Source organism: Varroa jacobsoni, unplaced genomic scaffold (assembly GCF_002532875.2).
Source record: "Varroa jacobsoni isolate VJ856 unplaced genomic scaffold, vjacob_1.0 scaffold_1126, whole genome shotgun sequence".
In the NCBI taxonomy this organism is placed as follows: Eukaryota; Metazoa; Arthropoda; class Arachnida; order Mesostigmata; family Varroidae; genus Varroa; species Varroa jacobsoni.
The window spans coordinates 100,442-127,092 of NW_019214028.1; the positions used below are offsets into that span (position 1 = coordinate 100,442).

The 26,651-nt window shown below is 40.8% G+C and overlaps 3 long non-coding RNA genes across 4 annotated transcripts in view; 2 read left to right on the forward strand and 1 right to left on the reverse strand.

The window, feature by feature from the left end:
• LOC111266901 (uncharacterized) overlaps nt 1-12,490 on the forward strand; it is a 57,795-nt gene extending 45,305 nt beyond the window's left edge. The window contains exons 2-3 of one of the 2 annotated variants that reach the window (XR_015313588.1): nt 8,199-8,511; nt 11,073-12,490. This is a non-coding gene — a long non-coding RNA (uncharacterized LOC111266901). Of the gene's footprint in view, nt 1-7,712; nt 8,512-11,072 lie in introns of those variants that run through there. The other variant, XR_002684311.2, reaches the window with a different exon arrangement.
• A 6,060-nt stretch (nt 12,491-18,550) lies between these two features.
• LOC111266905 (uncharacterized) overlaps nt 18,551-26,651 on the forward strand; it is a 10,479-nt gene continuing 2,378 nt past the window's right edge. Inside the window, exons 1-2 of the long non-coding RNA XR_002684314.2 lie at nt 18,551-18,829; nt 19,003-19,127. This is a non-coding gene — a long non-coding RNA (uncharacterized LOC111266905). The remainder of the gene's footprint in view (nt 18,830-19,002; nt 19,128-26,651) is intronic.
• Nucleotides 25,779-26,651, reverse strand: part of LOC147752622 (uncharacterized) — a 1,389-nt gene continuing 516 nt past the window's right edge. Inside the window, exon 2 of the long non-coding RNA XR_015313591.1 lies at nt 25,779-26,245. This is a non-coding gene — a long non-coding RNA (uncharacterized LOC147752622). The remainder of the gene's footprint in view (nt 26,246-26,651) is intronic.

Genomic DNA, 26,651 nt, shown 5'->3' on the forward strand with positions numbered 1-26,651 from the left:
AAAAGCTACTTTTATTTTCGATTTTGTCTTTATTTAATCTTATCTGTCGTGTAATATTCGTCACGGTCGACCTTGATCGAAGATAGGGTATCCTGAAGAATCTCCTTACACTTCTCGCAGTTAATACGCATATAGTCGGAAACAGAACACTACGTAACTTCAAATGCTATAATCGACAATTAAATCTGCTACGTATCGCGTCTCGCGTCACCCCCACAGTAGCGTACGTCATCGCAAGCGCCAGAAAACTGCTGGAGCTCTTTGCTATTGCTGTTATCGGAGTTAATACTATAGTGGAGGGCTGGAGAGTTGTTACCTCCACTGATACTTCTCGATATTTTTACTTTACTTTGATTCGACTCACGTTAACACAAAACGATTGCATCGAGTCGTTTAGCTAAATAAATATTTTGAGGTTTGTTTTTTAAAATGTATTTAATTGTTGTTAACACCTTTGGCTTATGCGAACAGGTGTTCGCGATCATCTCTTCGGTACTAGTGTTATGTATTGCTTGAGTCGGCAGTGACCCCTCCCTACACGGAACAAAATGTGTCTACAAACTTGAATTTAGGGCACCATCTGACAAGTCTGTAACTTTTATGGGACGAGCATATTACTACCACGATATGACACCGACAGGATCGACTAGATAGCGAGTCGCCAGAACGACGGGGAGAGATTACGGTGCTGTTTTTGTTATTCAAGTTGCAGCCGATCAGCAGACGATCTAATGACATCGATCAATCCGCGGAGCTAGCAAGAGGCGCATGGCGATGGTGGGGCGTGGGGAGGGAGGTTTGGGAATTGTCGGCTCGGGGACCAATCAAAGAAACGTCACCGCCATTTCACAATTTCGCTTTTCACAACGAGATCCGTTATGATATCGTTCATTTTTTCACCGTTAGCTCAGGGGTGATGATTTGTGTTGCTACTATTATGGCGGCTAAGACTTTTGCTATAGCACGAGCATTGTTGTGTCGTAGTTGATTTTGCTGTCGTAGCATCGGTGATGAGGTGATGGCCTTATAATAACGTTGACGATGGTCTTGCGACTTCTGTTCGAATATAAGGCTAGGCACCTTTCTACATGCATTACTATAACTGTCTATGGATCTGTTATCTGCGTGTTGTGTTATCGGCATAATAACCAGGAGATCGTTGAGGGACGTTAAAGAATATACATTACATTGTAGCTATAGCATGGTTTCGCTGTATATATATATATATATCTATACGTGCCTGTGCATGCGTCCGCACGCATAAATCAAACGGACCTTTGTACACGTTTGTAAGTAAAAGAGTAAACAAAATAAAAAATCAAGTTTTTGACTGGGCAAGCCGCCTCGCGTCATCATTTCAGTTGATACCCACTAACAAAGCTTTTTTTGCTCCATTGTTGGTGCAACGCTTGATCCTAGTTGCACATATACGATATCTATATAAACGGAGAGAGTGCGGGAGACATTGTAGTTGGGGGTTGTTTACGTATCGTGTTTGTGTAATTTCTGATATCATGGGTAATTTATGATTGACAGCGCAATCATGGCATGCGTAAGCAGTAGAATACAATCATAGTTTAGAAACGTTTTCTTCTAGAATAGGAAAGTGTTTCATTTGAGATGTTTCGGGCCGTAAGGATGCCTATCATCCTTACAAACCGCGACGCAGAGATCATCTGATTGCTTTGGACAATCAATTTATTGAGTCGTTATTGCTAATGTTCTTTACCTTCTTCCAGTTAAGTTGAACAAGACAGCCGAGAGCTATTTTCGAGTTTCAGGACATGGGCGACGATTGCACCACACAGTGAACAGGATTCTTTTTTTTGGATTATATCAAGTTCTCACAGGTATATCTGTAAGGCTCATTCATGCCTCGTGTGACGTCTTTAGCAGGTCTCGCTCCATCCATAATGAGAGTATTGCATTTTAACAACTCTCTTTCCTTGCCCACGCATTATCCGTCTATAATACTGTCATTTTACGTTACACTTACCCGCGCCTGATCTCCTTTTGCGCATCATTTGAGAGACGCGTTCGGCAACCTCATTGGTATTCATTGTACTTCGTGCTACGAGGTGCTGGCGATGCGGGATGGGTACAACGACGCCAATTTAAGCAACTGCAATTGGAGTCGTCCTTGAACTTCGTGTAATTAGCTAACACGAAACAAAGCACTGCGTTCTGCATCTGTATGTTTGTCTGTCCTTGAGTTGATCATAACTCGTCTGTTAGGAACTGATCTCTGAAAAAGCATCAAGAGGCAGCGAATCTTTGCAGTTTTGTAGTTGTCTGTCTCGAACGAAGCTCAAAAAGTGAAGACAGGCTCGACAATGAACCTGAAATTATATAGATAGCTATACTGTTTGGCTTGTTTGGTTTCCGTACCCTAACATGACGTACGTAAGAATACCGGTTTTCATAATCTATTCCTTTTGGACGTGTCGATTCAAAAGACAGTGTGGTGCGTTGAGGGGGTCATTGGAGAGCGTCATCGAAACTCTGTTTCTCCGCCCGAAGACCGAAGATGGGTAAAGGCCAGGGAGGAAAATCGTTAGCTTCAAACAATTGAAAAAAATCTTTGCCCCTCTCTTAAGCAGAGATTATGATTGTTATTCGGTTCAATGTGTATCTTTTTCTTCTATTAATGTTTATCCCGGTCAATTTGCAATGAATAATAACAATATAAAAGGCTATTTTATCGTTTTGATACTTGTATTTATAGGACACATTTTTTGTTTCGTATCGTATGTCGTATTGTTTCCTTCAGTTGACTAGTTTGACCAATTGAGCGCCGCTTAGCTTTATAACTTCTGTTTTGTCTCAAAATATCGTCACTCCTTAAAGCGTCATCCAGCGTTCGTGTACCCTACTGGACTTGGCGATTTCCAGATGTTTGAGGTCTATCGGTATCTTCAAGTGCCAATATTTAGCCCGCTTCGACTCATACCGGAATCATCTGCGATCAGTCGGCCAGCGTTTATGACTAGTAAATAAAGCATAACGAAGATTATTTGCGGCCACTTTCATCAGCTTCTCCCTTCTCAAACCAGGCTTTAAAACTGCCAAGAATTAGTTTAACAGTACTTAACTTACCTACGAAACGTCTGTGACTTATTGCAATAGTGACTGAATGAAATCGGAATCGCTGGTTAGGGACAACGTTACCAGGTAACAACGCTGGCCAATGTTACAGTTTTGCCCAATTACTACTGCCCCATAATTGCGATACAGTCAGGCTGTGCATGCCAAGAGAAGATTGGAACGTTTATGACCGTCCCAGTGGAACAACATACTTCAGTGGATATAAAATCGCCAACAAAAAAGAGAATTTCCCGTATGTTTGTGTGTGTCTGTGCATTTCAATATATTCCATCTATGCATATGCAAGAAGAGATGGACTTCAGGCCAAAATAGCCGTCGTGGTAATAACGGTTGGCTAGGAAACGATGCTAAAGCTAGACGCTGTTGTCAACTTTGTCCGAGATTTGGCTGTACCTCCTAAGCTCGATAGACTTTTCTTCCTCTAACGGCAACTTTCTACCATTTTCTATCGTCATCCATATTTCGTTGCTGACGCAGTCCTCACTGTTACTGTTGTTGTTGTCGTCGTTCATTCGCTTTCTTAGAAAGGAAGAGCGCCGGCATTCTTTCTCCTATCTTTCGCGGTATTTTGCTCGTGCGCGGGAGCTCGTAATAGAACCGATATATGATTGCGCGTGCTTCCATGGCGGCGACGCTGTCGTGGTGGCTCGCGGATAGCGCCACCTGGTGTTAGCCGCCCGGTTGATTGGTTTGCTTTGGAGGGCTCGAAGCCCCGGAGTTTCGCTGGTCCGAAGGCGGGAACGAAGGATCGTCAAGAATCGTCATGACGTCGGTGCGTCACCGCCCTTCTACCAGCTGTGCATCCGCAGCACCGTTGTTGTGGATCTAGCTAGGTCTAAGAAGTCATTCACTGTTGCAAGAATTGCAGATAGTAGCATACGGGGGATAAGGGGGCCGTGGGAAGGGGGCACGGATATCCAAAGGGGAAGAAAGGAGTAATAGTAAAAGGTAGATGTTTAATGGTGTCGTCTTCTTTCAATCACGACAAAAACGACTATAATGCCTCTACTACTAGATTTTCGTGGCGCTACCGGTGCCTGATGACACATGGTGAAACGAAAAAAGCCAGCAGCTGCTGCTGAGATGATCGAGGACTGGCCACGAAAAAGTTCGTAGGTAACATACACCATATGGTGTGGTGTAATGCTCATACGGTGATAGTATCCTGTATGCGAATGATACGCGTATTGGCGGTTGGCCCCGTATGCTAGAGAAGTGGGAAAAGAACTTTTCTGGTTTTTCTAACTTCAATATATAAGATTAAAATTCCTACGATTTGGATTCTGCTCGGTAAAGATACACTGCGGCAGAAAGGCTTCGAGGTCGACAAGAAAATGAGGTCACTTTGATAACAGCCTACAGTTTCTAGGCTAATAGACCTTTTGTTGTTAGATGACCTTCAGCAGTCATGATCTTATTCTAGGACATTTTCGAACTATGAAATTAGTCATTTCGGAATAATCGGTAATAAATTAACGACACTTTACTTGGATCTGTATATTACCGTTTTTATAGATCAAGTTTGTTTGATAGGGCGTGCGTGCGTGCGTGCGTGCGTGCGTGGCTGACAGCAGGTAATATAGATGGCTGTCTGAGCACTAATAACCGTGATAAGGAAACTAATTACACCATTTGTCGTTCTATTGTTTGTCGATTTAATTATAATTGTCGTGTAGTACGTGTTGTTGACGGGATTCGAATCATCAACCTCTGATGGCCTTCTCAGCCAGAAAGCTTAGGCGTCAGGTGTAGACAGATAGGATTTTATAAGATAATTCACAAATTTTTTTCATTCAGGTTGAGTGAGTATCAGATTTTATTAAGTGTATATAAAACAATGTTTCTTTGCTTGTGGGTAAGTTGACTGACTGGTGGACAGTCGTATTACCCAGCGTAACTTCTATCCCATTCACATCAATGGACTCAACTGTAAGTATGAAGTAACACGACATTTGGTAATTTTATCTGCCGTAAAGGTATTCGCCGGATAATATAGTTGGGTAACTTTCTTTTAACTTATCGCGGTTTCTTTTTTGTTCTGCTATACGATGATTGATTTAATGATGAGTGCATTATAACTCCAATATACAATAGTATAAACTTTAATTAGAGCTTCAAAATACCGCGCTAAATAGCGAATATAAATCTGAATTGAAAGAAAAAAAGAATCGAAAATAAGCTCGAGTACTCCGAGGGCAATATGCGTTACTTACAAATGTTGGATAGTTATTTTTCGATGTGCGTGAATTTTTATTACGCTAGTATAGGTAATTTTATCTCTATTTTCAAAATCGGTAGCCATTACTATTGATGAAATTTATCCTACATTTTATTGTGTAGCCTTTCATATACTTTCCCGCATATAACAAGTGTGTTAAATTATCAGGGTAGCCAGCTGGCGGTCGATGCTAAGAGCTATTATTATTATTAAATTATTATAAATAATTGTATACGGGTAATAGTAGGGTAAACATCGCTAATTCATACTCTTTTAGAACAGTTTGTGAGCCGACCATAGGTGGTTAGCGGTCGCACTATATCTACCTAGGCATTTATTTTATTGCATATAAAAGCCAGCAGCGCGATAAATATAGGGGTTTAGTTAGGATAAAGCATGGGCAAGCCGTCGATGCATTACCGAACTATGAATTTATCCTTTTTCTGTTCAAATTTGAAGTTTGCTTGCTTTTGTAGTAGTAACTTACTTTGTTCCACCTTCCTTACACGACACACATGTAACTGAAGTGCTTACTTTGCATGAGTCCTATTCCATCCCCTTTATTCGCTGCTATGCCAACGTCAAGGTCTCCTAAGTACACATGTATTCTGGCTAGTATATCTGTAAAATAGTTTTTTTCTACGGCTAACGCATTTAATGTTCTACAATATTTTCTAATGATTATTAGGTCTGGCACATCGATCAAACTTTACACTTACTGTCATTGGAAAACAAAGAAGTTATACATTTGTCGAGGAAAAAGTATTTCACAATGTATACATTTGTGCGAAATAAAGTTCATAGAAAACATCTCTAATATAATAATTTATTCTACTCTTTCCGTCATATAAATAAATTAATTTTCAACAATGCACACACACGATGACTTACATCTATTTTGTCTCAGTAGTTTTCTATGGATAGCTTAATTAAAAAGTACCGAAATTTCAATTGTTATTTTGTCTGTGCGTTCGTGTGCCCCTATAGATGTGTGCTTGTGTATACATTTTCCGTCCACTCTATAATATTCAACATATATTACAACACATTGGGTTCAACAGTACAACATAATTTAACCAATACAACTATATATATATATATATATAGATGCTGTTCTAGCCATATTTCACTATTTGTTTACGAAGGCGATCAAATCGTTAGCGAATGAAGTCGCAAAGCGGCACGATTCCCTATTCTTGTAGCAGACAGACATCGCGCTGCGGTACCAATCGTCAACTGTGCCGAGGTCATCACTGCCCCTACTAATATATATATTCTCTGATCACGCCGATGGCCGACGACGCTACGAAGGTATCTGTGTGGCAGGAACGTTCCTGCTAAGAAATTTCTGTTTCAACAACAGGTTCCTCATCGATAGGGAAAAAAGTCAGTAATAAGTTCTTCGTTGTCTCTTTTCATCACTGGACGCAGAACGAGACAATTTTTCTTGTGTGTATAGGCATAACTATATAACATTATGCAAGTATAATTAATCGATACTTGATAGGAGGATCACTTCTATTCCCCATACGGTATCGCAAAAAAAGCAAGATTACGATACCAATACAACGCATTGGACCTATTGCAACTGATATTTAACAGAGCTTGACTGACCTGAAAGTCAATGAGGTTTGTTGCGTTTCTAAACGTATTTCCTACGCGAGATAAAGCAGAAACGAATAGCCACTTGGCCATTGTTCAACACAATGCTGAATGTCAGTTAAATGATGACTGAATTGTGCCATGTGTTGAAATTACCGATTCATGTGCACTCTAGCACAACCATTGTCTAAAGTTGTCCATAGGGGCTTATTTACCCCCCTCCTCATCACTTGGCGAATTTGTAATTTCCACTCTCGTTTCCCGTCTGCGTTTAAACCGAGGATCGAAATTACTTCAGTGCTGGCAACTTTACTTCTATATTTTCATGTTTTTTACGAACGTCTATTTTTATTAACATCTAATAAAGGGTAAAAATCTGCATTCGTTAAAAATATCGGATTATGTTGGATTAGTAGTTCGCTCTGAGCGTCTATATCAGATTCGCAAGTGCTTACTTCAAAAGTAGTTTATGCATGCAGCTTGATAGGATGTTTAAGTATAGGCTTCTTGAAATCACCCAACTAAAAATATTTTGCTACCTTTTTTTTGTTTTGCCATTTTTGCTTGTTGCTATCCGTTGCTAATATATCTTTCCACCAAGTGGTGGAAAGCTCTTTCATTGCAGCTCTGTCGGGATATTTGTTGCAGGAGTACCGCGTGCTATGATTTATAGCGACAGCGGACGTGAAACTTGAAACATAGAAAGATAGTTTATAATATTAGATATCAAATCGAAACTAAATGGTAAGAAATGCATGATTAAAATAAAAAAAAAAACAATCGGAAGGATTGGATTTATTGATTCCAAGAGTGCGTACCCCCGCGCTTGCCAAGTAAAAATAACGATGACAAAATATAACACTTGACGCTTCGTAAATAGCAAATTCTAAGTGAAAACAAATACACGTAAACAACAGCAGCCTATTTAGCGATCGAACAGCTCATTAACACAATACTAAGTTAAGCTTACAATTAACTGTAAATATATAGAAATATAATTTGTGAAAATCCGTGTACATTGAAAAATCAAGATAGCCAGTTTTCTTCCCACTCTTTCTTGCTCGCTTTCTTTTCCTATATATATATATATATATATATATATGTATATATAAAGACATACTTTCCGACATGACTCTTTATGAGTAACAGCTGCAACAAGTTGAAATGTATAAATAGACAAACATATACAAATCCACGGTAAATATTGTATATCGTATATATAGGTGCACAATATTATTCAAATTTCCCGCCTCATACGTTTGGCGCTTTCCAGAAAGAAAGGACGTTTCGCGAACGCGATCGTGTCAGATAGCGACAGCACGCATAAATACAGCTGATACGATGATGGCTGATAGAGCGTTGTCTGGAGTTTCCTAGATGGCAATTTGATATTAGAGTTTCACACAGCGACGCTGAAGACGGGGGATACAGAATCATCATTGCGCTCACGTGCGAAATCGTCGTTGCCGCTACTGGTGATTCTGGTGCTAGTGGAGCGCTGCGGTTTCTGGCGTAGACGTTTTCCGTCGCTCGTTTATGAGGTCCCGCTCGGCTGGACCGACGCACCAAGCAAACAAGCAACGCAGGTAACGTTCTGTGACGCCATAACGTGCTAGGTTGTCGCTCACAAGGCAAGTGTTATTTATTTGCGAAGTGGCGTATGGCAAGAACAGTTTCAAAGCAGAAAAAAACGAGGTGGTCATGCGAAGCTGCCACCGTACGCGTGTGGTCTGTACGACTATGCGCTTATAGAAGCAGCTCTCCCAATGTACTATACTATAGTATAGTGTACATATATAGTATATGAACCCTAATAGTGGCAACCGGTAAAGGCAGTAGGGACCCTTGACTATCGAAGAACACGACGTAGGTATATAAAAAATGTGCTTGGTGTACATATGTAAATATGAATAAGGTAAAAAAAGGATTTGTGATTTGCGCAGTACGAAATTATTTGCGGATTTTTCACTGAATCTTTAAAAACACAAGAAGTAAACCGATCAACGAACTAAATTAGAGTTGTATGTAGATGTTCATTGCGCGACAAGATCACTGTGCTGCCCGATAATCTCAAAACAACGCTTGCAACAACCCAGCAGCATGACGACATGACACCAAAATGAGTCGTGTATTATCATAGCAATTTGTCTATATACCCTTATCATTATCAACTTTCTGCCATCAATCGATTTGACCTTTTCCAGCATGGTCGCAATTGATATACAAAAAAAAGTACGTTTAGTATTAAGACTGTCACACCTAATCCCAGATCTTATGGTCTATGCGCGGAGGAAAATCACTTGCCGTAAGATCTTCTAATTTCAAATCGTTCGTTTATTATAAAACAATTTAAAGGCTATAGTGCACGGTAGCGCTATTATAACATGGTAGCCTTACCGAGTTAGCTTTCGTCAATTTGGCAGAGGACAATCTAAATAAACCTTCTCAAAACGCACATGGCAGAGTCACAATAAATAGGTGATTTTCTTTCAACAATACTATGCACGCCCTCGGAATCCAAATCTATTTACCTTCACGTGTTCAAAGCAGATATTTACTGATACTGAGCATGCTCAGGCACCTGTCGCACCTTGTGGAGGGTATAAGCACATTGCCTCAAATAAGTGTAAACCTGTAGTGTTTAGCTATTTGGACGCCTTTAATAAGGAGATGGGTGGGGACGATATTGGTAGTAAAAACTCTGGATAAAAGTAAAAAATTGTACATGGAAATCAATAATATTATTCAGTCTACAAAATCAACATACAACACAAGCCATTAATTCAATATTAAGTCATTAATTTAATGAAAGTTTCATCACTTGATTGCCCCAAGCAGAGGTTAACTCAGTCGTCTACGCAACGTTAAGTTTCCACGCTTAAAAACAGCAGGCGCAAACCTTCCCCCTTTACAAACGCCATTGTCGTTGGGGGTCATCACTTTAGTATTGATCGCCCTACAGATGCGACTCTTTGTAGAGGATAACACACATTCCTGGTTATTTTAAACATAATTAAGTTTCGTCAAATTTCATAGCCGAAAAAGTATCCTGTTTCTGGTGCTTCAGGCTTCACGGAGTTCATCGTGCAGAAGATCGATACTAGTAACAATAATCAGGCTGTACTTTGATCCGGTCTATAATTTGCTATATATATATATTCATTCTTGAAGTCTATGCATGATTCTATTACACAAAGTCTTCAGGAGGTAGGCTGTTTATAGACCATGAATTAGACCTGAGTATGAGGCTAGATGCCATGATGATGCCTTATTAGGCCATATTGGAAGGTACCAGTTCCGGAAAAAGGATTGTTAGAACTAATAAAACCAAGGTAGGCGTCGCTATTCACTACAATTAATTGGCTGGACGAAAAAACCATTGCTTATCCAAATAATTACTTGACTTTATGAAAACTTCCAGAGTACGTAAAAAATATCTACTTAGACTTGTTGTTGATTGTTAAAGTTTTTTTTGCCATTACTTGGGGCTTAAATCACGAACTGATCTATTCCCGTATGGACTTCATCTGTTTTGGAGGAGAAACCTGATTCGGGGACTTGGCTAATACTGATAATAATGACCGCAAATAACGGTAAATCGGGGCAGATTGTTAAAGTAAGTCGATCTATTATAGCATAAACTCTAGGACTGTAGTAGACGTTTATTTGTCTGTTGTCAGCGCCTTGATGGTTCTTACCTCTTTATAGGTAGTACATATTGTGACAGTACTAATACGAGTGATTGCAGAGTAAAGTTATTCGATTAATTAAAGGGTTATTCAAAACAAACCTAACGTTTTGTACAGTCTGGTCTCGTCCATCTTAAACCTCAACCCATCTTTCCAATGAACAATACAATCTTCAATACCTTCATAAACATTGTCTTCAGACGTCATTTCATTATGGTTTGTTGCAATCGTACAGGTAATGTTACCACATAACCAACAGCGATTTGACAATGCCAGGAGAAGCTTCAGTAAAGTGCTTCTACTACTTGACCCTATCACGTTCAATGTACTCCTTCGCCCACGGCAGCTTCGCTCACCGGTGGCTTTCAAGCAGTCAGTCATTACCGATTCCCTGACCACGTACATTGACACTACTTCTAGTCATTGTGGTAAACGTCTTTAATCGTTGCTCGTTACAGACCTGAAGGGGCAAGCGGGGGGCTTCGATCACCGCAGCAGCTACACACATGTCTCGTGCTGCACTGGCTGACTGACCCTTCATCCGTCGATCACTTTGCTGCGTTTAGTCTGCGCTAGTCGACAACAGCGACAATTACTGGACTGTTTTGCAAACCGTCTAAGCGAAATAGCGAAGGCCTTGGCAGGATGAACGGGAGGGGGCCATTTATCAAAAAAGGTGTGTCATAAGGATTGAATTCTGAACGACAAAATGGCGTCAGAAACCTACGGCTGGATCCCATTGATTTCAACGAAAATTGGCAACAACGACGTGCCATAATCATTGGATGAACGGCCGGTTTGCTGGTAGTGATCAACGCACAGGCAGGCCATTTACAAAGAACTAAGGAATTACTTGCTGTCAAATACCGATATGATCGTACAATACAATAAATTGAAGTTAGGTGACCGTAATAGAACCGCTTGCTCTACCATTTGAACGACTATCAAGTCCGGCGATAACGACTCGATAGCTGCTTAGGAAAATGATGAGCTACCACAATAATTACGATAATGAGTAAAAGACAAACCGGTAATATATTCCACGAGGCCACAAGGTTTGCGTCTGCAGTACAGGTAAATTGCATAAGGCTTTATCGTAAACTTTTCAAGAGATTATAAAGGAACATCGTTCGTCGAAAAAACATGCCCACTTTGAGCGCATTTACTGATTGAAAAACAGATTCGGTTCGAATATAACTGTTTTTATTTTTCTACGAATTAAGAACTCAACTTGGATGCCAGGTTAATTGCCTGTAGCACCATCTCGAGTAATTTTCTACCTACTGAGACATTCACGATAACTATGCCCGAAGGACCATGTCCACGTAAAACTCCAACGGAATATCCTATTGTTCTGTTTGCTATTTACGCAACTGTTGGAAAGTCTATTCTTTCTTTCGCGGCAAACCATTATCATACAGTATACATATATACACGTATATATACTGTATATATATGTATATACTGTTAAAAGACCCTTGCCCTGCTTTATATACAAAGCATAGTACGAGGACAGCAAACAAAATGTTCGTGCTGAGCTCTCAATAGTCCTGAAAAATCTTACATAGATTTTTGATATTTCTATCTCAAAACAAGATTAAAGCGCAAGATTATTCTGTAGCATGCACTCGTACAACCTTGTCATAGTATCAGACATCTTTAGACATTGAAAGAAGCCTCAATCTGGCTGACTGGTCAGAAATTTAATGACTGCCAAACGGAAATCGTCGCTCTCCGAATGTGCTCGTATGACACTTTATTGTTGTTTTATCAATATATTTCTTTTTCTTTTCTTATCACACGCTGTGCTGTTATTACATTCCACAACTAACCAACGTAATAAATCTGAGAGTTGCCCCACTATACTTAACTTGAATTACCCCTACTGATTTGCCCCCACTGATTTCGAATGTATATATAGTGTAGTCACTAAGGCGTGCATTATCTATTAACAAACAATTACGGGAGCAGATATTGTAAGGGAATTGTGCTAGTTTCGCTCACGCGCGTATCCATCAAGGCATTTGTCGTGCGAACCTAACCTAGGTGAGGACCCCTAATATGCCGGAAAACAATGTACCGATATTATCAATACAATCAAAGTAATACAGACTAGCGATAGGCATTCCAGTTATCAGTAGTCATATATACAGGCAGATTCAACCTTTCTATTATATTAGCGACATACCAAGCAATAAAACGATCTAAGGTTCGATTCGTCCCGAGGTCGAAAAAAGGATTTTTTGCTGAGACTCCGGAATATTGTGAATTAGTTACGGTCATACTTAGGCTCGCCTATGAATATAGCTATGTACGTACGCTGTTCTATTTCTTGTCGTTGTACGGTATCTATCTTCGTGTGTCAGCCAGTGTTATGGTAAAGAAATTGAATGCTATTTGAACCAAGTTTTTAAGGCGAGTTAAATATACACTTCTGTGTAGTAATTTCTATGTTTACTAAATGGCTGAAATAGTTTTATGCAGATTTTACGCCTCGCCATTTGTCTGCTCGCGCCGAAACCAGAATTCTGTTCCCCGCGCAAGTCGGCAACAGAATAGGTCAACAAATTACACTTTGTGCAATTAGTAATGTATGGTAGCTCTGCGGGTGGACAAGGCCAAACGTTCAGCTGAATCGCCCCGCCACCAAGTTCCTCATCTCATCCAAAGCGTGCAGGACATCTAGATGTATAGTGGTTTCGTTACATTGCAGACATAACGAGCGCTGGGGGTAGCGCTGAAAGGGGCAAACAAACAACGCGATGCTGCTGCCATCGGCGTTACACTGAAATAAATATCTCTTATTTTCGGGCTCGTTTCAAACCGTTTATCTGAAATTGCTTGCTGAATGCTGGGTGCCATTTACGTGCTGGTTATGTTTTCGCGCATGATGGGCGCTTCTAGTGAAACGCTACGAAACAACACTAGCTTCTCGTATTGCTCAAGCTGCTGTGTCGTCATTAACGCTGCGGCTTTCGCACGGAAATGTTGCAGTCGCCTTCGGGCAAAGCTTTGCCACCTGCAATCGTCCCGGAACACTGCTGATCGACTAAGTTAGTTCAATTCACAAAAAACGAGACATTCATTGTCCAAGAAGACCATACATCTATTATAATTGCCGTTATTGTGGCTCTGATTACAGTTCTGCCTGTCTAGATACTTACCTACGAGCGTACGATCATTATATTACTATTATTATCATCATCACTACTATTACTCTTGCTATTTAGTACATGCTATGTTTTTCAGAATACACTGATTGCTGTAGACATACAGAAGACGCCGTCGTGTGCAAAAAAGAGCGGCCATATAGCAAAGAAAGCTTCGTTTTTTTGCGATGAGCAGAGACAAACGGCTAGAAGTCGAAATAAAGGAGCAGGTACCCTTAAAAAGGACACAGGATGACAGCTGTCGGTCGCTTTTCGCTTGTTTCGTTTTTGTTTCCTTAATACCAAAAGAAATTAAGAGCTCGGGGGAAGATATGGACAGGATTTTCACATGAATGTGGTAATAACAAGTGACCACGTCCTTCCTGCACACGGCAGGCGTTTGATAAGTAAAATTAGAGAAATAAAATCACAGTTTCAACATGAGATTACTAAACTTTAGCTAAACTAAACATGAGATTACTAAGCGGAAAGAAGGTAACTTTCAAAAAATAAGCCAGGTCTTCGAAAAGCTAAAATAGCACACGCTGTATGAATTTCATTGGTTTCGAAACATAGGTACATGCGGCATTTAGTCCATCCTTTTTCCCGTTTGAAGTGAAGCAAGTGCATTTAACGAGCGCGTTTGGTACTAAACCAAAATTAATATATGGATTCACATATTCTCCTGTTATATTATACATATAAAGATCAGATTTATTTTCTTCGGTACTTTCGTTGCTGTCGTTAACCCGATCGGTAAAGGTTACATATATATATGTGTATATATATGTATATATGTATATACAAGCTGTTGACAAAGTCCATAAGTCGTCAGCATAGGAGTTTAAGTAAATGGCAGTTGCCCCGTGCGGCTGCAGTGCGAAACCATCCGCCAGACAAACAGACGTCTTCGGTCGTTGCGAATGATTGGAAAAACATTTTTGAGAGATGCCCCGGTCGCTGAATGTGTGTGTGCTGAACCGGTTCCATAAATCTATATATATATATATTTATATATATATATATATATGTATGTATATATATATATGTAACACCGGGACTTCTCAGCTCTGCAAGGATTACACGAGCTATTCTTATTCAAATAGCGCTTTCGTGTGTAGCAAATGGGGTAGCGTTATACAGGCATGGACGTCGCAACTTTGTATTCGGTGGCAACTCGGAAACGTTTTGTAAATAGAAAATAAATAAGAATGAGAAGAAGTCAACACAGACTGTAGACCCCGACTACGCGACCATGGCCGCGCGGCTGAGTTGCAGGGGCAAAGGGATCTATCGCTATTACTAATTTTCTCTCTTTCACTGTCCGTCTTGCCACAGCTCATCAATTCTTTCGTTTAGTTGAAGAGTCAATGGTAATGACTGGGCGAGACAGCCACGAGTAAACAAACTGAAGAGACGAGAAATTTCTCTATATCGGGACGTTTTTTTCGCTTGTGGTATCGAAAGCGTACGACAGGTCCACCAAATACGATATATATGATTTTACCTGAACGTAAAGGCTGACAGAAAATTTTAATGCAGCAACCGGTCTGTTTTGCGGAGCAGAAATCAATAGACTATCAAAAAGGACGACGATTGGGGTGTCAAAAGATACAGGATTTTGTCTAGAGCTTGTTTCGAGCAACACGTGTGTGAATTTTGGCTAGCCCGGGTCGAGCAAAGACCTGGCATAATTAACATACGGGGGTAGAGGAGAATGCTTATATGGGACTGAGAGTTTGCCGTTAACCTCAAATGCGAAACTGTCTGCAAAGGCAATGTATTCTGCCCGGATAGATCTTCTTCTGCATCAGTAGACTGACAATGTATCATAGAATATGATTCCAATTGTAGGGTTTATTGAGTAACTTAGTAAATGTAAGTAATAAATATATATAATAAAAATAGTAAAATAATAAATTAAAACACCACTTTGATTGAAACAGCTGGGGCAGTTATCCCAAACATTACCTCGTTATGACATTTGACAATGAAAAATTACGTTGGACTTAAAGAATGCATGTCAGAATTGATATATCAACCATACGCATAGGAATTTCTTTATAGCTTCATTGTTTTTCCTCTGCCTATATATATATATATATATATATATATATATATATAGAGAGATATTAATTTTTTTTGACCGTAAATATAATAAATAAAAACCTATTTTGACCGTAATATCATCATTGTTTCAGTACTATCAAGAACAAAAAAATATCGGTAATCGAGCTTACACTATATGTTCAGCTTATATTAGTAACCATTCCAGTCACAAACAGGCCTTTTGGGTATACCTAACACCAGACAATAAACCCTATTTATCGAGTAATATCGGTGGTATCATCTAAAAATAAATATGTTTACTACCGTCCAATGAGCAATAGTAACTGCTTGTTTCGTTTGTCAATTTTGAGTTTAGATTAGAAGACTTCAAGGGCATTTTATATGACTGGATAGAGTATACGAGATCAGAGGCACTAATGCTTGCTTGAACCAGACGTTAGGAGAGGAAGATGTCAATCATTACCACATGGAGTATATTCTTTCGGCACAAAATACATATACGTATTGACAAGGAAGCAACTTATCTATAACGATTAAACAAATAAATCGTTACTGTTATTGATCGAATTGAATTATTAATGATATTTCCGTACTCTTCGAACGTATTTACGTCAGATAAGATCGGCTCGAGCCCTGCGAGATGCTCTCTTGGCACGTTTATGCCTTACGCATCACCGAAAAGTAAAAAAAAATTTTACACACGACACGCTTTTTGCTGACAATGATACGTATCGGTAGGATTTAGAGCATGTATCGCTTGTTGAGAACGTTGCAGAGGTATCGTGGGAAAATGCGCCATTACCAAGCATTTACCATTGAATTTTGTACACAAAACGACTCAGAAAAAGTCGGGTGATTAGCTCGAAAGCAAAACGGTCATTCTAAACGAGAATCATTTCATTAATAACGATGTTTCTTGTACATTCTATACTACCATGGCATAAGTTTAACGAAAAAAAAACCCTTTGTTTTGCCCCTATTTTTACCAATCTTATTAATCTGCGCGTTCGCACGCTCCAAAACGACGATAAGTTTATGTCGCAGCTTTATCGATTTTCGTTTCTGCTGCTGTCGCCTCCCGTCGTTATCGCGACAGCGAGTTACACTGTCTTCAAAAGCCCCTGGTTACCCTCGTTGCTACTGGTGAGCCACTTACCCATGGGCCGCCCCGAGATACGTATCTCCAGGTGACCGTGTAGAATCTACGGGACAAAGGTAACAGTGAAGAAAGCTTCAGATAAAATTTTTCGACAAACGTTTTCTGAGTAAAAATAGCAGTGCAGGCTAACTAAGCCGAGACGGTGTTCCCTAGTTATTCTAGGTGGCTAATGAGCACTGAATTGCCATATGTATGGCTATAAATTCGATTATGACGAGATGATCTAAGAAGGCATAGAACAAAGGAAACTTTTCTACATCGTGGTGCACATCTTCACTGTATCTGTGCGAGTTTTTTAAGGTAATTTTCAATTAAAAAAAAAAGTTTTCATTGTCATCACTACATGAACCATTGTTTTTGTAACTTTGTTGATTTCAGTTCTTAGAACGGTCGGTGGATGTGTTTACGCCCGATCCTCAACATAGTCTCTGTTACAAATGACGTCTCTCTACAATTAATTCAGTTAACCATATCATTAATAGCGTGTGTTTCATATAATCGTCAACGAAGACGATTGATACCTCGTTCGGTTTCATGGACTCTTCCTTAGTTTCTGCTGCCCCTATGTGAACAGCCGGTGCAACACGCTGTTGCGAGGGCAATTACAGACGACAGAGAAGCTATCGTATCGTTAATTTATTCACGCTGTTCTGCTCCACCGTTGGTTGTCTGATAGCTCGATTCGTTTCGCGAAAAGCGGCTCGTTGTACCTTTTTGGTTCCCCCGTCCTGCCCTGAAACATAAGCGCTCTTTATTTCTTCCTATTGGCATGCACTTCATTTCCTGTCCATACAGGCAAACAAGTCGGCTGACTCCTAACAGCAGCCCAGACGGTCCCATCCGCTATGCACCGTTACATGTTGGACGCAACGACGCTAAAAGCAAACGTACGAAGGCATACGCAACGAACAGCAGCTATAGAAGATATGATGTAGTGATATGTTAACATAACAATTTTTTTTTTGCTGCCCACTGAACACATCAATAGAGTAGTGGTAGCAGAAGTAGAACAGACATCGGTCCTGGGCACGACCGCCTGAAGCACTAATGTTTAGCGACAGTAATGTCAGACGCGAAGCGCGAAACACTTTATTCTAGCACGGACTTTGAATAGCTGTCTGTCGTAGTGCAAACAGTTATCTTGTCCTGTGCTTCCAGTCGCATCTCCCGCAGCGACCCAGCGTCCAGCATCGCCTTTTGTGTTCGCGACGACATTACGCCGGGATCTAAGTATACTTAACATGTGAGCATTATTCTCTGCGTGTTCGGCGTCTACCGCAACCAAGCGTAGCAGGGTTACCATTGCTGTCCCCCTCTAGAAACTGACGAAATAGCTATTCTATAATGCAGCAGCGTTGTTAAACGTTAAGCGCTAAGCATTGAGCATAGCTGGTCGGTGTTTGTTTCGTCGTTGATTCCATTGTTGTCGCGTCTATTGTCTTGGCGTGAGTGTATCTTAGTGTATATGCATGGCTGTATGTGCAATGCGTACGAGTGTTGCCTTCCGACGTACCTGTTCAGGCTATTGAGGCTCGCGTTCGAAGCCGGTGCATTTAGCACTATTTCCACCGGATGCTCCATCCGGTCTCTTTCCTGCTGTTGTTTTACGAACGCAACATTGTATCTGTTGAAGCGACGCCGTCGGACTCCACGGCGGCAAACGAGGACGACGGACGCATTCATCTGTACGTGATGTATGATCGCGGTTAAATCTTGCGCTAATCTACCGGGTCGTTGTGCTCGTCGGTCGACATATTTGTTTTAGTCTTTCTTCGTCGTCTTGTTCTTCCGGTAGCAGGTTGGCGGTTTACGAGCCAGCTAACTTGAAGCTCGGCGGGTGCGTATTGTTCTGCGTATTGTTATGAGGGAAAGCCCTAGGGTGGGCAATAACATCGGAAAGCAAATCGTTCTGGCAGTCAGCAAAGGCTGATGCGATTGTCAAGTGACCACGCCCGCGACTGTTATTGCTGTTACTCAAATATTGCTATTCATTGTTACTGATTCTTTTAGTGCTGAGACGGGTACGGATACATATGAATGCGTTGAACCGAGGACCAGAAAGGAGAGGCACGGCAAGATGCTGTGACTTAAATGTGGACTATGACTTCCTACGAGAAATTGCGATTACTTAAGAGGTAATTGCAATTAAAATTGTTCCGCCCAGTGTTATTTCCAGAGACGCATAGAAATTGTCGAAAGCATAAGAGATAACTGATAAAAATGTAAAAACAAAGAGCATTTGAAAAATTTATATATATATATATATATATAAACCGTAACATTTCTACTGTTGTTGCTTTATAACGCTCGCCAGTAAAACCACTGTTCGCTATCGTTAAGGGCATCATATTAGGTAAGTGTAATCAATCCTAGTGACTAAAAGATACCATAATAATCTCTAATTAGAAGCTTTCTTTGCAAAGAAGCCTAAATCAGTTCCTAATCGATTGTGAAATTTCTTCAGTTTTCTGAAGTTTCTCGAAAACGTTTGCAACATAAACAATTGAAAAGTTCTTTCATAGAAAAAATTCCAGAAATTTTTCACTCATATGTGTTACTTGTATTTTGCCAGTACCTCTGTCAATCTGACAACATTTATACTTCAAAACCATCACTGCCTTTTGTTTCTTCTACAAGCACGGCTTTATATATTATAATTAAACGAGCGTCGGTACAAACTACCAATTTCTTCAACACTATATATATATATGTATATATGTGTACTTCTCAGTGTGTTGATCTTCCGCCATTTTGTTCCACAACCGATAGGCCAAGGAGTCAGTGTCAGCTCTGGGGCAAAGGCAACTAATATGGTTTTACATTGACTACGGGTGAAACACTCTTCCCAAACGTCTGTATTGTAAAAGCAGTAGTAGGCTTGAAGCAAAAGGCCAAATAATAATCATCATATCATCTTATGAACTGTGATAAGAAGAACGATATAGAGTTTGTATGCATGTTTATATTTTTGTCGATTTGTTAGGATCTTATAGCTAACAACGAGGCTCTAAACTTATGACTCTGAAATCATAACGCACATAGTACAACTTAGCAAAACCGTGTTTAGCGGTTCTTCGTATCTATTCAGATTAGTTTGTGTCTTCATCACGTACCTTATGCTATGCTTATCACAACAACATGCAGATACAGCTCTATACTTTCTCTAAGTTTAGCCAGTTCTTCCCCCGTTGGTAATTATAAATGTTAATTTAAGTTAATATTATTGTTCCTTGCAGAGTATAATATGACCATTATCGTTGATTAATAGCATAATAGACATTCAATGAGACCGCTCGACATTACGTAGCTCTCAGTTAGCTCTATTTGTTAACAGCCAATTCCTTTAGCTGCTGCTGCTGCTGCTGCATCACTCTAAAGCAGGAGCAGATTCAGCTTCCGGCGTCACGATGCACTAATTCTCAACTTATGTATCTCGCTAGGTAAATCACAATGGTTGTATTCTTCTGCATCTCGCGATTAGTAATCGTTCCATATATTTAGTGTCATTATCGCCTCACTCATTGCTGCTGGCGCGTCGTCGTTCGTGTCCGCTGGTCGACATTTGCCGTTATTAAATAAATAAATAAATAAGAAAAAAATAGACGAAGCTCTACGTCAATGAGTGAGTCGTTTTTCGCTCGCGTCGCCGCCCGTGGTCTAACTGACTTGATGACTGTTCTTATCAATTGCAGCCCGGGGGGTGGATGGGGATCATTCGCAATGACGTTGTCTAAGCTCTTTCCTATAACCGACCGCTTTGCTACTTCTCATAACGTTCATACCCCCAAGTAGGTGACCGATAAGAATTCATTTCCGGCTAGGGACAATAACCGCAACAGCGGGCACTACGACGCTAACAACTTGAACAAGTACCAACTTAAACTGTACAGCGCGATAGGCGCTAAGCTAGCAGATACATACATATATATATGTATTGCCGTGGAACAAACGGCAAGAGGTCAGTTGAACGTAATCGTCGTCCGGGCAGCCCACTCCATCAGCGTTTTGTTCGCTGCTCTCAAAGATCGCTTTTTCTGTCTGTTACAATTGTCTGTGGCCCATAAGCACGAGCTATCTGTCCGTCAGAGAAAACCGGTTGTCTATCTGTTGTCAATCGCCCTACGCTATGACACACGATTAGCATATACTGGCTTTACGATGCCGTTGGCGAACGTTTTTACCACTCGCTACTAACCCGGAGTTGTCATAGTAAAGTAGACGCGTTGTCAAGAGCAGATTATGGTAAAGGCCTGCGCGGCAATGACCGCACGGCGAACTACCACATGTGGCTAGCTGCTTCCTATAGTTATAGGTAAACCTTATAAAATTCTCATTAAAATATTTACTTGCCTAGAATAAGCTTAACATGCGCCGTCACTAATCTCAAACTCTTACCAAATGCTCCTATGTAAAAGACAAATGATCAACGAACGTGTCGCAATGTAATCATTCCAGCTGGTAAATGTTTATTAGCGGACCGCATGTAGAAAGTTTGTATGAACTCGAAAGTATATATGACGTTTAAGGCTTTGGTCAAGGTGCTCTGATTGCCTCACTTTCTCTGCGTTCGTGTAGCCATAATCGTTGCATTTCGGATTTTCTAAAATCGTCCCGACTAGTGCTAGTATATACTAGTCAATGGAACGAACGGCTGAACGGATTTTGCAATTAGTGAACTAATAGTTTTTTTTGACAAACCGTTTATCAACATTGTTATAAACCGTTGCACAACCACATGTGCTACGCTACTCTTAATTCATCTATCTCTGTTTCGTCTTGGCTAGCCGACAACGTAACTGCTGAAATCCACGGTTGTAACTTCTACCGCCGTGGGACAAACAGGGCCGAACCTGATACTTGCCAGTGTTTAGCCCAAATATTTTCAGGGAGGAGTGCTCGACAGAGACTTCAGTATCAGCTGAAGCTGGGACATAAAGGCGTCGTCATCTCACTGAACCTATCACAATAAGAAATTAACATAAATAAACGCTATCAAAGAATGATCTCTCAGATCATTGTGTCGGTAGCGGATTCTACGACCATTTAAAACTAGTCCAGTTGATTAACCAGTCAATTCGTTATCGTCACGAGTTTATTTGTGTCGTTTATTCGCATCGTCCGCGCGGCGTTGATTCTCTAAACGCGTCTCACGCGCAGCTTAATTTGCCCAGTTTTTTTGTTGTGGTTCGACCGAAGCGAGACGGCGACATCAACCGACGTTAGCAAACACGTTGGCTGGCTGGCTGGCTGACACAACACGCAAACTTCACTATCCGCGCTCGCGACGGTGCGGAGGCCCGCGACGCCGCTGACGAAGTCGCTTTCGAAAGCCCCAGTGACTGACGGGCACTCAATCGCTCGATGCTCGCCACTTTGTGACCCCGAAGCGAGCAAGATAGGCAAACGCAAGCGAAAGCGTGACCGAAAGGAGAAACGATGACGCTTCTGGTGTTAGATTGACATCTGCTAAACAGGCTCGCAGCGCCATCTGTGACCAAGAGCGGAATTATGGCTGCTATCAACAGCGTTCCTAACGACAAAAAACGGATCATAGCGCATCGATTGCCAGCGCTGCCATGTCGGTTAAATATATTTATTAGTATGCAAATCAGCAGTATTGTTAAACATTACTAGTGCTTACCAGTGAAATAAAGAGCGCGTGTGAATCTAAACTAGACAAATAGCTCAATTCCGTCATGAAGTGCTGCGATGCGCTTCTAAAGTGAAGTTGGTGGTGGTCGTGGGCCATCAAGCTTTTCACTTTGAAAATTCTAAGAATGTTAGCCAGTTTTTAGTTATCATCAACTAAGGGGAGTCGAATAAAGATTGATTTTGATTTACTTTAAAAGTTGTGCTGCGTTTCTTTGTTGACGCGTGCTAATCAGATATTTTTATACTTTTTTTTTTACGCTAGAACATAAAGCGCTGTTTTTTCCTTTTTTCGTTTTTATAGTAGACACAGAAGTTGATACGAATAAGTTGAAACAAACGAAGGGAGACGGGTCAAGTACTTGTACCGGTAACTTACCACATAAAAATTATCGTTAAGCTTCTGAGCAGCTATTGGCGAATGTGCAGCGAGGGCCTTATTTCGCGCTGCTAACAGGGCGATAAAGGCCAAAATCTATAGAAGTTTCACCACTAATTTATTCGTCCGTCGTACTGAGTTTACGACAACTGATTTACTGATTTGAAAGTGTGAAATAAGCTTTGCCTTGGAGAGGTACCAAGTCTTGCGATTAACATATTGCCCAACGAGCAGTCTTTCAAGATTGACTTCTGTTGACAAATCAATGTTGGCAGACACAGCTGGCGATTACCTCAGGGCGCGTGAATACTTATATGTTTCACGTATGTCTGTATGTGTAAGCGCGGGATGTTACTCACGGGAAGTAATTACGCTTGCGGTGTAAATTTGCTGTTTATAGTCGCAGTGAAAATGTGCCATTCACAGCACGGACGCAACCCAGAACATGAAGGATTGGGTGCTTCCTTAAATCAGTCACAGCCATAGAGCTGGCTGAATCTGAAATCGCCAACAGTTCCTTGTATTACTATTGACAATTGGTTGAACGGTGCTTGGCATTCATAATGTGTAATTGCGCCATATGGATAGACGCGTATTGAGTACACTTGTAAGATTCGAACAATATATGTTCTCATAGAGAAAAGTGGGACTGTATAAGACAGTGATGATTTCGCACAGACGTAAAGTTAAAGGGAATAGGTTTTTCTTCCTTTCTAGAAAATGCTATAAATGCGTTAAAATTTGAAAAAAAAAAAAAAAATTATGCTTTCTAATAATTTATGGCTAAATTAAAGAAGTGAATGATTATGCTTTGTTTTTACGTGAGGTTCTGCTGGGCAGCGTGAAGCCTGAGCCTAAACGGGTCACGTACACGAATACCGATTGGTAACATTTCGCTCAAGATATATGAACCACCAGCAACGACGTGTTCAAAGCCAACTTGACCGCACTGAAGCCTGTACATCTCTCATGGTTATGCACGATCTTGTTATGAGTTACTATCCATGGCAAATTCCATTGCATGATCCTGATGATCTGTAATATGGTGCATATATTGACAATACTGCTTCGTCGGAACGATGCCTTATTCTAATGAAGTCTTCAACATTTATTTTGACGGCAGCTACCTCCGGACGGCACCTGGTGCGGTGGATGCGGAAATACGATGTTTCAGTTATACTTGACACGTATGCGTACCCCTAGTAAGCTGAGTTGCGCCCTAAGGCCACTGAACTCTTTGATTTTTTTCCGAAAGATTAGCGTCGACAGTATTCGGTGCCATATATAGTTCAAATGCAGTAGCCCATCGAGCCCTAACACGTATAGCCTTCTCAATGGTCATGTAATTCAAAGTAATATATGTAAGTTTTTTCTAAGTGTAACTTACCTTGAATTCGGTACCGAAAAGACAGCCGTGCGGCAGGCCAAGCCGTGCCACGAAAACGAACTGGTTATCTCTCTACTTTATCATTCGACAAAAAAGTTCGATAAAATCATAAAAACATACTTAGCTGCCCTATATGGCCCTGCGTTTTCCCCTATGTATAACCAAACAGATGGTGTGCTTACTTAAGTTTACGTTAAATTTTTCTAGTGGTTCGCTGCATGATGTAATCAACATGGGTCAATCGTTATCGGCTGTTTGGGCATACGAAAATCGAAAGTTCGTTAGGGATTTAAGTGAAAGGTGATACAAAACTAAACATGTATTGAGAAACAACACGTACACGTATAAAAGCCGATTAGCTATGAGCACAGTGGGTTTTCAATTTGCTAGACACAAATGAAGGGACAATAGGATTAAAGGCGTTATTTTACTAAAATCACCCACAAAAGCCATTCCTATGAGCTATTCACCCCCATATCCTTGATACGTAACATAGGAGCGATGTACCCATATCAGTATCTGAAGGATATATACGTAGCTATGAGAGTCGTATAATAATGACTGAAACATAGCCATATTCTCATGGATTTTGTTAGCGCGCTGATCCACAAACGTAAACTATTCTGACAACGAATAGCCATTGAGAGAAATAGCTCTGTGCAGCAGCGACGAAGGATTTCTTCAGTTTGGCTTCAAAATATCTATTACGTTTTCGTTGTTGAATAGTTCTGCTTATCTATAAGATCTAAGAGCATAACAGCGACTCATTTGAGTCGCTGTTCGTCCACCTTCACTGTTTTGTCTGCCTGACTTTCTTTCAGCTTCACTGGCCGGTCAATTGTTCGCGTTCGACATTTCCCTAAAACCTAGCCATTTAGTATAGCCATAACAGACCTCGTTGCACGCCAGCAAACTGGCCGGCAACAGACAAAGCTTAACAACAACGACAACAGCAACAAAACAACAAACGTTCAACGAAAACAATACTGCAGAAAGTCAACGAGTCAGGGAAGCAAAACAGAGAAGTGTGACTATCGCAGTTGAGTCATTTTTCCCCCTTTTTCGCCCTTCGATGTCCGGTTTTCGTCCAGTTTTGCATCGGACCCATTCGAAGGAGAGAGAAAGAACGAACGCTTTATACTATTTGCAATCTTCAGCTGATGAACTATCACAAGAAGGCGGCATCAATACTGCCTTAGCTGTTGTAGCTGAGACAGTGCTTCCTGCTTTGTGCTTATACCTGCTGCCAACTGTTACGAGCAAGTACAGGATGCGCAAAAAATAAGACAACTTAACTAAAAATACACGCGACAAAATCACAAATGTCTATAACAGTTCTATAGCGTTTGTTAATGACGAACATGGCTCATGTCATGTTCTAGGGTGTAGAAAACTGCTCTCTTTATTTTAGACCTAGTTTATATAGTAGTTTATATATATATGGGCCTAAATTGCAGTTAAATTTTATTGCTACTGCGGCCACGTCGTTTCATAGGTTTACCTCCATTTTTAAACGCTCCGTATATCGTTGTTTTTTGTTAGCGGTTACTCGCGATTTTCTTTGCGATGTACTGTGTTGATTATTGTGATCTGTTCTAGTGACGTCCATTGGCAACAGCTTCGCGCGCCGGCGGCGTCACGAACCGCGCACGGTTGCCCTCGTTGCCGCGACGACAACTCTCGATATCAGGCGCTCCTTCATCTCAGACATCCATAGCTTCATGGCTCATCTTTCCATGAGATACAATTCTCCGTAGGAGTTGAAAATCCTCAATAGCGATGAATGCGCTGACAAAAGCATGATCAGCGAGGGAACGAGCCCTGGAGAATGCTAACAGCTTTAACGGAAAGTGGAGAAAAGTGGTTAAGATTTTCGTATAGTGGCAGTTTCATCGGTACCCGGTGCTTAGGATTTTGTTGACTTTCGGGTTATCGTTACCGCCGACAGTAAAGCTAGTTTTAAGCGTGTCCGTTAATTTTAGTTCTGCTTTATGCTACTGCAGTGGTCTTGCCTTGTTGGGGGGGGGGGGGGGGCCCCTTTGAAAAAAAACACCCCAGGGATTTTGGGGCTTTTTTTTTTTTTTCCCCCTATATATATATACTTATATATATATATATATATATATATACACATTGGCTGCCAGCGTGTTTAGACTAGCCTTAAGCCACGATCACTCATGCATACACGCGGGCATAACAAAGGACGAGATGAAAGGGGAGATTACATTCACACAGCGCTAATAT